The following is a 13,668-nucleotide window of genomic DNA, read 5'->3' as shown; positions in this document are numbered from 1 at the left end:
CGACACGGCTGCTTCCTTGCTCACTGTCCCCTGTACAATCACCCTCCCACCCCCTCCAGGGCACCACCCCTCCACATACGGGGCCCCCCAAATTCGGGGCACCTTCCCCCATTCAAAACCCCCCACCCCAGGCCAAGGACTTCATGTGGACCTGCCTTGTGGCTTTTTGACAAAAGAAGGAATAATGCCAATAATTAATATTTAATAAAAGGAAAGGAGAAGAGAATGAGATTATTTTATTTTTAACGGTTAATTAAATTAATCACCCCAGCCCCTTTATTGGCTAATAGTTCTTCAGTGATCGGAAACACCACCATATCATATACTCAAGTGTAATATGCATCATACGTTAAGGTCTGTTTCTGGGGTTTGCTACTTGAAGAATCACTTAAAAGTGAAAGACATTGCTGTGCAGCTAGTCCGTTAATTCCTCTCCTGCTAACAAGTGGTGGAAGATGAGGCCCAGTGGAGGCCCAGGGCAAGCCCCAGACCATGAGCTCCTTTGCGGACCTGTTGAATTTGGGGTGACGGTGGAATCTCGAGTCTAGCAAGAGGGTGGGAAGAAAAGACCAGAGCCGGTACTCCGCCCCAGGTGACACTCATATAGCCCAAGCCCTGCCTGTTCTCTTGCAGCAGCCCCCAGAGTCTGGGGCCGCTGGGTAAAGGGTCCCTGGGGTCTCTTGGAACCTCAACTTTCTCTCGTTCTGTTCCTTCGCCCAGAGGGGGCCAAGATGTAGCAAAGCCAAGCCGCCACCAGATGGCGCCGCCGAGCACATTACATTCCGCTTGGAGACTCGTTGAAGACCAGTGCCAAGAACGTCCCCCTTGGCACCAACATGTATTGGTTATTACGTCGTTCCTTGATCCCCAGCACGCCTCAGGCACTGCGCCGTGCTCCTCCGGACTTTAGTTCACTCGATGTTCACGGACCCTGACGGGGTAGGAAATCATTACCTGCTCAGATGAGGGCCCGACTTGCCGGATGTCGCGCAGCTAGCCGGCCGCAGAGCTGGCTGGACCCCAAGCCCGTGCCCTCTCTAGCCGCCCCGCACCGCTCGCTCCCAGCTACTCAGCGTCCCTGTTGAAGGTCTTTTTCTAGATAGTGGGGAGTCAGGGACCAACGAGCCATGTCCCTGTGATGAAGGGGGGCGGGGGACTTCGGGATCCACAGAGTCTTGATGACTTGCTCCCTAATTCTTCAACGCCCTGCCAAGATTCGGGGAGCGGGTGGCCCTGCAGCCTAGTGCTTGGGTGTCTGACCCCGTTGCCAGCACAGGAAGAAAATGGAGGAGACAAAGGAGGACAGTGAGACATCGGGAGCCAGGGCAGACCCTGGAGGGAGGGCCTGCGGTGGACGCGGCACCTGGTGCGTCCCCACCACTTTCTAGGCTCTGCACTTACCAGATGCCCAGTCTGATACATGGTTGCCTTTCCTGGAGCATCAGCTTCCCCGTCTGTAAAATGGGATGGCAATAATCTCGCTCTTGGGGCTTGGACAGAGGGGGCTTTTTCTGTCCCAGAAGATGAAATGGGGGTGACTCTATAGAAGACCTGTGGAATCTGGGGTGACAGTGAAATCTTATGTCCAGTGGGCAGGTGGGGAGGGGAGAGGAAACAAGAGCCTGGCCACCCCAGGTGACCCCAACCTGAGATGCTGTTGGAGGTGGGGAGACAGGCGCAGAAAGGGGAGGACTTGTCTCGGGGCCCCGGGGGGAGAAGGGGAAGCTGGGATGGGGAACGAGGCCCCAAAGCCCAGTGAGAAGAGTATTTCCAAGACCACTGGGAGTGCAGAAGGGTTCGGGGCGGGTTACAGGGCCCAGGACAGAGTGGGTGGCAAAGAAGTGGCACCTGCTGGCCCCTGAGGCTGGGAAGAGGGAAGAGGAAGCGGGAGGGGTTGTCTAGGAAGTTGTTTTTAGCTGGGAAAAGGGAAAGCCAGTGAAGATGAAGATGTGGTAGAGGAGAGAAACCGAGGCAGCACGTGCTGGCGCGGGGCTAAGGGGCAGGGATGTTAACCAACTCCCCGATGACTCCAATAATGAAACTTCCTACCCAAGGAGGCTGGGGCTAGGACTGCAAACACGGTGCCTCATCGGATAACCTGCTCGCGAATCTGTCACATTTAGGAGAGAAGAGGAAAAGAAAACATCACTTGATACCCGTGAAGAAGCAGTGTGTCCAAGTCCCTCCATTTCTGACAGAAACTCCCAGTAGGTCAGTAGTACAGGGTTCCTGGACTGGATGGAAAAAGAATTTACCTCTAGGAAACATGTAGGAAACCCCAGAAGCACTCCCGTGGGTCAGAACAGGAAGACAGCTCGGTACCAGCGCCATCATTCGACGATTTTTCTAGACGTTGTGTTCAACATAACAACACAAGAAATAATAAAGCGGAGTAGATATTGGGAAAGGGAGGAACAGACAGCCATTACTGTGTTTTGAAGATGCTATTGGTTAACTGCTTGGAAAACTCCAAAGAATCAATTACCCACATCCCCACATCCTACAAAACCATAAACATCTGAACAAATAAGTTGCTTTTCAGTAAAAAGTGATTCCAGAGAAATATACAGGAACACTACCTATTCTCTCTACCACAATTTCAGTTAAAATGTAATGAAAACATTTATTCACAATAACAACAAGAAATATAAAGCACCTTGGAATGAATTTAACAAAATGTAGAGAAACTTCATTTTTAAATAAATGAAAAATAAAAGTAAACAATAAAGCTTTGCAGAGAGATTTAACAGACTTACTGAGACAGAAATCAACAGCATGGCCCTGAGAATAATTTACAATGTTATAAAAATGTTCAGATTTTAATTCCATACTCAGTTTAATCACTACATTAAAATGAATTGTGATACGTACATGAGAATAGCCAAGACATTTTGAAAAAAGAAGTCATAATAGAGGACTTTTAAACTGTGGGTTATCAGCATGAAAATAGCAGCTCAGATTCAGAGAACCGAACGGCAAATCCACAGGTGAGCTCGCGCATGTGTGATAATCTAATATGTGATAGGGAAGCCTGACAAGTTCTCAGGGAGAAGGAGCTTTAACAAATGGTGGTTTTTAAGAACCTGGCTAACATCACAGAATGAAAATAGGGTTATATACCTATCTATTACCATAAGCCAAATTTATTAAGGATTTAAATGCAAAAACAAACCAACAAAAAGCACCAGAGTTACTGGAAGAAAATACATTACAGGTTAATGTTTATAGAACTTTAGGGGAAACAAATGAAAGCAAAATTATAAAGAAATATTTGATGGATTTAATCAGGCAAAAATTTTAATGCCATAAATGAAATTCAAAAGCAAATGACAACCTGGAAAAATATTTGTGACAGACATAACTGGAGGTTATATATTTAATTGCTAAAGAGCTCTTCAAAAATTAATTTAAAAGATGTTCCTTAATAGAAATATTGTCTCTGGGCATAGGTAGGAAATTACAAGAGAAAAACAATGTGAATACCCAGCAAACGCAATGTCCAAAATAGACCAACACCATTCCTTTTTTTTTTTTTTTTAATTTCATTTATTTATTTTCAGAGCAAGGGGAAGGGAGGAAAAAAGAGAAGGAGAGAAACATCAGTGTGTGGTTGCCTCTCATGCACCCCCTACTGGGGACTCGGCCCACAATTTAGGCATGTGCCCTGACTGGGAATTGAACCATGTCTTACATATCAAATAAGCAAGATTAAAAGATTAAAAAAAAATAATAAAACCCAGAATAGGAGAGTGTGCAAGAAAACAGCTATTTTCTGGAGGGCAGTTTGCCAGTACATGTCAAACACCTTTCAAGGGGGTGTGGTTCATCTTATGATTCCTAATGTCCCTGACCTCCCGCCTTGTACTGTGGAGAGACCAGGGCTGAGCATCTCAATGCAGCCTGCTGCCACGGAGATGGGCCAGGTAACTCGGCAGCTGTCCCCTGGCCAAATGACTGGCATAGGTTTGGCCACTTCTCCCTATTCAAGCCAAAGAAACTCACAGGGAGGCTTGCTGGGCCTCCAGGGAAGGAAGGTTCCTTGTCCTTTGGCAAGAGCATCCAGACTCTTGTTCTCCCTCCTTTTCTGGAAAAACTGGAATGCACTGAGAACCCAGGAAGTGCTGTAGCCGTTTTGCCACCATGAGGGTTGGTGCCAAGGAGGAAGCAGTCCTGAGAGAGGCAGAGGAGAGAGAAGAAAAGGGCTGGTGGTGGTTGTTTTTTTTTTTTCTTAAAGAGTTTATTTATTATTTTTAGAGAGAGGGGAAAGGAAGGAGAGAGGGAGGGAGAGAAACATGGCTTGCCTCTCTCACAACCTCAAATGGGGACCTGGCCCACAACCCAGGCTTGTGCCCTGACTGGGAATCAAACTGGCAACCTTTTGGTCCACAGGCTGGTGCTCAATCCACTGAGCCATTCCAGCCAGGGCAGGACTTGGTTCTTGATGGTATTGTGGGACCACTGAATCACAGCAGCCCAAAGCCTGCTCTGCCTCTGGGCTTTCTGGTTTTGTGTGCCAGTCCTCTCTGTGGTTTGCTTTGGGTCTCCTCAGAAGCAGGCCAGCCTTGAGACAAGGATTCCGTGCAAATGGCTTCTTGAGAAGTGATTCAGGGCAACACCCACAGGAGAGTGGGGAAGAGAGACAGGGGAGGGCAGTGCGCGTTATGAAATCACTTTCCACTGGGAGCAATGGGAGCCCCGTCTCACCCGGCAGCTCTGGGGTACAGCGCAGAACGCACCTCCTCGCTATCCCAACCAAGAGGCAACCAAGCAGCTCCCCGTCCATTAGACGGAGGCTGCCTCCGGGGCGTTGACCCACAGGGACTTCCAGTTTGCCTGTGTCCTGGGCAAGTGGGCTCGAACAGCCAGGAAGAAACCTCCCAACACAGAGAGACGCACATTCTCAGACGCGGAAGCAGCTTTGCGCCCGTAGGATGACGGCCCAGGCGCTGCGGGCCCCAAGGTGGTGTGAGCTGGTTGTGCTGCTGGCAGCAGAGACAAGGTGCGTCCCCCTCCGCCCGGCGCTTCCATCGATGAACGTTTACTCTAAGGAAGCGCAGGGAATCTTCTCGGGGCAGAGGGCTCTGTGGGCAAGAGCCTGGGCTCTGGGGCCCACCGGGGGCAAGTGTTTCAACATTTTCCTGCGCTGCAGGTCCTGTGCCTGCAGGTGGGGGAGCAGGGGGCGTGCTTGGACTGGCAGGCTGCTGGGTCACCACATTAAATGGGTCCGTGTATATACACACACGTGTGTATATATATATACATATATATATATACACACACACACACATATATATATATATATATGCAAAGGACTTCTATCGGGGACACACACGGAGTAAATACCTTTACCTGTTATCTGACATTAAAATTAATGACCTTGGTAACAGCAAAAAGTTGGAAATAAACTAATGTCCAACCGAAGGGACTGTTGAATATATTATAACAATTCATATGATGAGTCAGTACATGGCCACAGAAACCCCGCAACCCTACAGAAATGTAACCACTGACCCAGAAAGATGTTCCTAGCACACTGTTACACAAAGCTGAGCCCCAGCTGGTGTGGCTCAGTGGATTGGGTGTAGGCCTATGAACCAAAGGGTTGCTGGGTCAATTCCCAGCCAGGGCACCTGCCTGGGTTGTGGGCCAGCCCCCAGTAGAGGGTGTACAAGAGGCAACCACACATTGATGTTTCTCCCCCTCTCTTTCTCCTTCCCCTTCCCCGCTCTCTAAAAATAAATAAATAGTCTTTTTTAAAAAACAACAAATGCCATTTAAGAGGGAATGCACTGGTTTTGATATTGTCCTATCATTGCATATACTGGTCCCTTGGGGGAGGGGACTTCCGCAACTCCCCATGAGTCTAAAATTATTTGTAGGTAAAGTGTGAAGCAACAGTTTTAGGTTCCCAGGAAATTTTGAGTACAGAGTCAGCCTATCCCCTCTTTCCCTTCCCCAATTTCTTTATTGTCAGCATCTTACTCAGTGCAGCTCATTTGCTACAACTGAGAAGCTAATATTGATGCGTTATTATTAACCAAGGCCCGTCCTTTACAGGAAGGCTCACCCTCGCTGCTGTGCCTTCGGTGGGTTCTGCCAAGCATATCATGACGTGTGCCCACACGTAAGGGTCACACAGAGGAGCCTCACTGCCCGGAATGTCCTCTGCGCTCCGCCTGCGCAGCCCGCCCCCCAGCCCCTGGCACCGCCGGTCTCTTCACTGTTGGCAGAGCTGACTTCTCCAGAACGTCGTGTAGTTGGGGTCACACAGTGTGCAGCCTTTCAGATTGGTTCCTGCCACTTAGTCACGTGCATTCAAGTTTCCTCCATGTCTTTTAATGGCTCGAAAGCTCATTTCTTTCTATTGTTGAATAATATCTCGTTGTTTGAATGCACCGCAGTTTGTCTACCTAATGAGCACCGTTAAAATCAGGAAGGAACCCTCCTTAGCAAGGGGGTAAAGCATATTTGGGGGAGGGGCAGAAGGGAAAGGTGTGGGGATGGCTGGGGGGAGACCTGAGTGGCGGGGGCAGTGTAAGGGGGCGGGGCGGGGCAGCCGTGGGAGGCAGAGGGGCTGCGGGAGGCTGGCCACGGCAGCAGCAGGGACTTATCTGGGGCTCTGGGCCTCTGGGTCCCGGGACAGAAGGTGGAGGCATGACAGGTGCGGGAGCAGTTGCCATCGCATGTCACTTCATGTTGACCTGTGTCTTGAGGAATTTCCTGTCTGGCTCACGGTAGGTTTCAAAGCTCCCACCACGCCTTCCTGGCAGCTGCGTTCTGGAAAACTCACCACCGAGCATTTCCCAGATGCCAGGAGCTCAGAGCCTGGACATTTAGCACCGTCGTAGCCAAACTGGCAGGCTGCTGGGTCACCGCAGGTGCCAGGGCATGATTCACCAGCCTCCGACAGCTGAGAGCCTGCCTGACAGCACTGTGTCCCCAGGGCCGGGGTAGCTGTGGAAGGCGGCAGAAGTTACTTCCCCCACCCTCATCCAGAGACCCCCCCCAGGTCCCAGGGCTGAATGGGGCCTAAACAGCCATCTGGTCTACCCTTGGCGTGCCACCGGGACCTCCGTGGTCAGTCCCCTAGCAGGTGGAGAGTGGCGTGTAGACATTAAGGTCTGGGTGCAGGCATGCTCACCACCCTGGGGTGTCATCGCTTCTAGTCCCCCCCAGAAACGAGAGCTAGGGAATATACAGGGTCCGGCCTGCTTGGGTGCGGTTGGTAGGGTAACAATATGGGTGTAGTAACTTCGAGTTTTAATGCGAACGTTCCACCCAAAATGTCATATGGTGTGCTGGAGTGTGACATTGTTATGCTACACAATCACACACTTATGATTTTGTAATAAAAGATTCTGCAATAAAACGGGGGCGTTATTTGTGCCGGGCCCTGTGCGTCTGTGTGTACCAATGCGCGTGCGCCCCCATAGCTGTGCGTATTTCTCTGACTCTCTGAGTAGGGACACGCTTGTATGAAAGTGAACACAACCTCACACCGATACCTCCTCCTCTCACCCAGTGCACAGGGGCCATCCTGGCACCGCCTGACTTCAAGAGGCTGTTTTACGGCAGTACTCGGGGTCAGGTGCTGCAGGGAGGCGAGAGTGAACGGCAGTTGTCCCTGGGGCTGCCACATCTTGCACCTCCACACTCCCTTTACCTGGCAGACGCTCTGCTCCCTGACAGTGGACTCATCAAGACGAGGTGACATGCTGCCAGAATGACACCTGAGCCTAAGCTCATGCCCAGATCCGTGCTGTGGAGGGCGGCCCAGGACCTTACCTAAGCGCTAGGGAGTCGGGCCTGAGCCTGCACTGGGGCTGGGAGCCCTGGAATGGCTGAGGCTCAAGGCAAAGGCTGGCAATTCCCTGGAGTCAGGCCTAAGATGCACCAGTGGGACCTCTCGGTGTTCTGAGTCCTTTTGTTTAAGCCACGCACCGGCCCCTCCCCCCGCCCCGGAGCCTGTGTGAAAGAAGTCAACAGGGATTTCAGTCAGGATAGTGATTTGTTCGACTCACGTGTCTGGGCCCAGACACTGGTGAGCACCACGCACTGGCGAGGGGGTGGGGAGTGGGCAGAGATGTGGCGGGCGAAGAGACCCCTGGCTGTGGGCGTCGTTTGGGCTGTAGCACATGTCACCACCTGGACGACATGGCCCATGCTCATCTCCCCTCCCTTGTGGTTTCTTGCCCTCCCGGCTCCTCTCTCGGAGCCGCCGGCCCCACGCTCGCCCTCTGGTCTCTGCCATCATCACCTGGAATTGCCCTCTGTCTGGAATCAGGTTCCTGCAGCCTTTCCTACCAGTCTTCCGAGTGGCCTCAGCGGGCCTGCAGCCCTCCCTGCTGCTCTGCGGTCAGCCCATCCCCTCACCGCTGCCTGTGACCCTCTCCGCCCTCTGCCTCTCTGCCTGTGCCTTGAACAGACTCAGGGCAAGCTTTTCAAATATGACTCGAACTGCAGAAGCCATGCAGGGACAGATGGACCCATTCAGATACACAGCAACAAGACTTGGGTCGTGCAAACACCTGGGGGGAGAGGATGGCTGCTCCCATCACCGTTGCAGCACCTGGGCCCCTATACCCTGAGACCCCAGGTAAGTCGCGCAGGCACCCACCTTAGAGCCCAGCTTGTCTGCACACGACATCTCCTTGGCAAGGCACGGCCCATCCTTGGCCACCAGCACGATGGAGGCCCCGTGCAGCCCAGGGTGGGTGGTCACTCTGGGCTCCTCGCTAGCTTTGCTGGTCCCTGAACTGGCCAAGCTCAGTCTACAAACAAAGGGACAGCCTTCATCATACAGAACGATCTGGAAACCAACACAAGAAAGACCATCAAATGGTCAGGAGGTGATAGCAGCAAATACAAACTGCTCTCAAATATATGAAAGAAAACTCAACTTCACGCATGATTTGAGATCAGAGTTTTTGCTATCAGAATTAGCAAAAATCAGAAAGTCTTCTGTGATCTCTTTTTGGTGAGTATCTACGTGGCTCCTGATTCCAGTGAGTGGAGGGTTCCCCACACCCATAAGCGATGCTGTGACGCCAGCTGGCGCCTAGACTTCAACTCGATTCTGACTGTCTGCCTGCAGACAGCGTCGGATCCCCCAGGTGAAGGGCTCAGTCGAGAAGACTGCCCTCCTCGCACACACCAATTACAAGTTTAAGTTGCACTGCACTTCTGACTGAGCGGCTGCTGGCTGGAGGATCCCATGGCCCCGTCCAGGATGTCACCTGCAGTTCTGACCAACCCCCTCCTCAGGTTCCATCAACTTGCCAGAGCAGCTCACAGCCAGAGGAGAAGAGATGCACAGGGCGGAGTTCGCATAGAGGGGCTTCTCTCCCTGTGGAATCTGCGGCCAGTGCAGTGCCAACACGGACGTTCTCCCCACCTCTCCCTTGGGTTGTGTGGAGGCCTCATCATGTGGGCAGGGCTGATTTGATCCTTGGCCATTGGTGACTGATTCAACCTCCAGCCCTTCTTCCCTCCCCAGAGGTCAGGGGGCGGGACTGAAAGCTGCACCCCTCTATTCCAGGCTGGTTGCCCTGGCAACCAGCCCCATCCTCAGGTACTTCCAAAAGTCTCTTGATCACCCTGACCCTGTGGCTCAGTTGGTTGGGCAAACCGGTGGCTGTTCCTCTTCTTCTCTTTCACTCTCCCTTCCTCTCTCTCTAAAAAAATAAATACAAATTTAAAAAACAAAAAACAAAAGTCACTCGATTAACATAAACCCAGTTGTAGTGGAAAGGAGCTGGTTGGCAATAACAATACACCCATTTCACCACATGGCTCTATGGTGATTTCAGGAACTAAGAACAAAAATGCTCCCCTTGTCCTCACAGCTCAGGAAATCCCATGGGTTTGGGGAGCTGCATGAGCCAGGAACCCAGGCGAAGACTGTGGTCCCGGCTGCCTGGCTGCCCCTAGAACCTCCCAAGGGGCATCCACTGCGTTAAGGGGAGGTGGGGTGTCTCTGCCTCTGGCCTGGGCCATTTTATCAGTTGGAGGGATGAGACCTCTGCCCTCTGTGAGGAGTCTTGGAGGGCAAGAGGGAAAGTGGGAACTGGCAGAAGACAGCGAGTGGGGGTGAGCTGGGGCAAATATTTGGCTGGATTAGCGACTGCAAGGCAGCCTAGCACTGAGTTAGCCAGGACCTCAGCCAGGGTGCCCAGGGCTGGGGCGTGGTGGGCATGGCGGGCCAGAGAGCAGGGAGAATAGACCTGAGAAAGCAGATCATTGAGGGGGGCAGGCCCCCCCAGGAGTCCCATTCTGGGCAGGGCCAAGCTAACCTGGCAACAGATGGGCTGAAGCCTTTGTAGGACTCTGGGCCCCTTCCAGGAACCATCCGAAGGGGGAGCTGGGGGAGCAGGCTGAGGCCGAGGCTGAGGCCAAGGCCAAGGCTGGGTCGGGCCTCTGGTGCTCGGGCATCACCGTCAGCAGTCCTCTGGTCAGTGACAGGAGGAAGGCCTGCTGGCCCAGGGACAGCCGACGGCTCCGCCTGCCTTCTTGGGCCCAAGATTGGTGGACGTCTCTCCGTCCGTTCATTTTCCTGATTGAGTGTGGCCCGTAGAGACATGGGGAGAATAATAACACCAAACCATGGACGATCCGGGAGCCATGGGGGGACAGAGTGCAAAGAAAGGCTGGGTTAGATCCCCGGCCCTTCGGTAAAGTGCGTAGGCAGACGCGTGTCCTGGAGGCGGCCTGGCGCTCCCTCCCACACCGCTTTCCCCAGCGTGACCAGCGTGGACGGATGGAATGCCGGATTCACCAGCATGGTGTTCCACCTACTACTTTCAATCAAGGGACTCATTTCACAGCAAACAAAGTGAGGCAATGGCCTCGCGATCACGTGACACCACCGCAGCTACCACACGGAGTGGCTGGAGAGGCCGAGCAGAAGGGCCCGCTGAAGACAGTCTCCTGAGAGGGCGGGTTCTGTGCTAGAGGCTGCAGTGGCTGCTTTGCGTGCGTCCCTCTCCAGAACCAGAACTCAGGGACCAGTGCACCAGAGTACTGTTGGCACGGAGGTCTTGGTTTGCAGGGGACAGAGCGATGGCTATATTGGATTGCAGACAAAGTCTCACCAGGCCATTTGGGCTCTTCGGGACCCTGAACCCACACTGAGCCAGCTGAGAATACATTCTGCTGCGTGGGGGGCACTGCCAGGGGAAACCTGGGCACGGGTTCCCACACAATCAGGGTGCCAGGACCACGGCTGGAGCCCAGAGAACCCTCTAGAAACAGCAACAATGAACGGAAAGCTGTGATGAATAAAGGCTGCACAAGTCAGACCCTCTGGGAATAAGGGTTTGGATCGACCATGCCAAGTGAAGATTCCTGACCAGCCCAGGTCCTGGGGGAAGACACAGGAAATACAGCTAGGCAGCGGACGATGAGGTTATGAAGCTGCAACCCTGACCTCACGGGTCACAGACTCCACCTGTCTTTCCTTGATCAACGCAGCAGCTCCCCTCAGAGCCGCTACACACAAATTTTCTTTCCTCGTTATTTTATGCAAGTTTTGTGGGAAGTTAACTCGACCCCTTCGTCTTTAGGTACCATTCCATTATTCTCCCTTCTAGCTGGATGAGGCCGGGATGGAATCAGAGGTATCCATGTGAGGCTGGGCTTTGCCTGTCCTGTTTGGGGAGAGGGTAAGAATGTCCTACAATTAATTCTATCCCGGGAGGAAACAGGGTTGCTCTTGCGATCCTGTTCAAGGTCAGGGATGTGTGGAAGGGTGTGTCTGGATGCTGAGTGGCAAAAGGGGAGAACTGTACAATCACAAAGCTCTTTCCTCTGTTTTGGGGGTACTGGGTGGAGGACTTAGCAAACACCGCCCCCGCCCCCCACCCCGGCCTGCTGGCCCACCATGCGGTTCTCCAGCAGGGTGCCCCGAGGGAAGCCTCGATGCTGGAGGGAGAAAAGGGCCTGTTCCCATTCCCAGCAGCAGGGCTGCACCTCTGTAGCAGCAGTGCCCCCACAGCCACCCTGCCGCCCCTCCAGGCTCCCAGCCAGCCTCACCTCGAGCTCAGCACCAGCACCAGGGGGCAGCAGCTCCTGGAGTTGCTGCCTCCCTGATTTCCCAGGTTTCTTCTTGCCTTTTTCAGTTACTGAGTTGGCCGTCCTGTCATACTACAAAGGTAACTTGCAAGGCTTTCTGCCTCCTATTTGCCCCACAGCTGACACACACAGAAGGAAAATCTCCATCTGCTGAAACGGGGCCTCACGACGTAGTTTTAAACCCTCACTCATAGTCACTGAGGCTCCGCAGGTCTTGTCCCCCCTGGGTGCTCCCACGGGCACCGGGCAGCGGGCGCCTCACCCTCAGGCTGAGCTACTCAACCTAAATCAACACTCCAAGCCTAGGCCTGGAGGGACGTCTTACGTCAAAGTAATTCATGGAGCTGCCTCCCACCCCCATACTCCTTACCCCAAGTGGAGAAGAGTTAACCACGACACTGTGGTATTAGAAGTGTAAATTGAGTTTCGGCAGCGATGCCTACCAACCAGAGAACACTCCCACCCATGTTTACGTCCACCATCCTGGCGCTGTCCCCACAGCCCTGCTCTGTCTGGGACGCATTCGCACAGTGCTGTGTGCAGACCCGCGCGCAGCGGTGCAGCATTAGCAGCCACACAGCACCACACCCCGTCCCCCTCGTATTGAAGAGTCCGCAGCCCGTTCTCGCTGATACTTTCCGTTTATTATGAGCAGACAATGGCTCTCAAAGTGCAACACTGGGTCCCTCCTGTCACCGCCTCCACTCCTCCGCTGGCAGACGCCTGGAGACTCATCCCTGGAGCATCGTGCACCACAAGCGTCTGTCTGGGTGGGAAGTTATTACCACTGCCAATGTCACAGGGAATGCGGGAGCACACAGGAACAGGAGGACAAGATGAGAACGGCACTGGAGAGGGGGAGGGGCCGGTCCGCCCTGGGAAAACAGCCCGCCTGCGTGAAGCGGGAAGTAGCTCCCCATCTCCGGGCAGCGACATCCATGCTCGTCAGGTGCATCCCCCCTTGTCCCTAGAACAGGCGATGCCATGGCCACACTGGGTCCCACCTCAGCACAGCAGAGGCCTCCGAAGGCAGAGATGAAGAGGCCTCTTGGGCGAGGCTGGAGAGCGGGTGGTGGGGACCTACAGACTCTTCTGGCTCCCGCTGAAAGCTGCTGGCAGAGTGTCTGGAGCGCTCGGAAGCTGAGACGCTGCCTGACAGAAGCCACCCTGGCCCCACCCAGCACAGGGTCAGCCTGTTTTGGATGGGGAAAATCACTATCAAATACTGCGATGACAAAGAGGAAGGGGAAACACGAGCAGCTCCAGGAACACAAAAGAGTAAGAAATCGGAACAAATGAAACCGAAAAAGAAAAGAAAGAGCAACAACACGAATATGGACAAAACGCCTAAGCACAGGCGTGACAAAACCCTCACTCGTGAACACGTGTGCACACACACCAGTCTGGGAGATGCCCACAGGAGGGCAGCCCCAGTGCCCGCTCTCTCTGGGACTCCCACGGCTAATTCGACTTTGGGCAAGAGGGAGGGCCTCCCGGGGCCCAAGGAGGTCTCCGGAGGCAGCCCCGCTCCCCAGCCAGCCAGCGCTGCTCCTGTGCTTGTTCGCCTGGGCGCTTGGCAAAGGCCTGGGCACCAGAATT

The sequence above is a fragment of the Desmodus rotundus genome, chromosome 2, assembly GCF_022682495.2.
Source record: "Desmodus rotundus isolate HL8 chromosome 2, HLdesRot8A.1, whole genome shotgun sequence".
NCBI classification, from domain to species: Eukaryota; Metazoa; Chordata; class Mammalia; order Chiroptera; family Phyllostomidae; genus Desmodus; species Desmodus rotundus.
The sequence above is the reverse complement of the archived record's forward strand: the minus strand, read 5'-3'. Positions refer to the sequence as shown.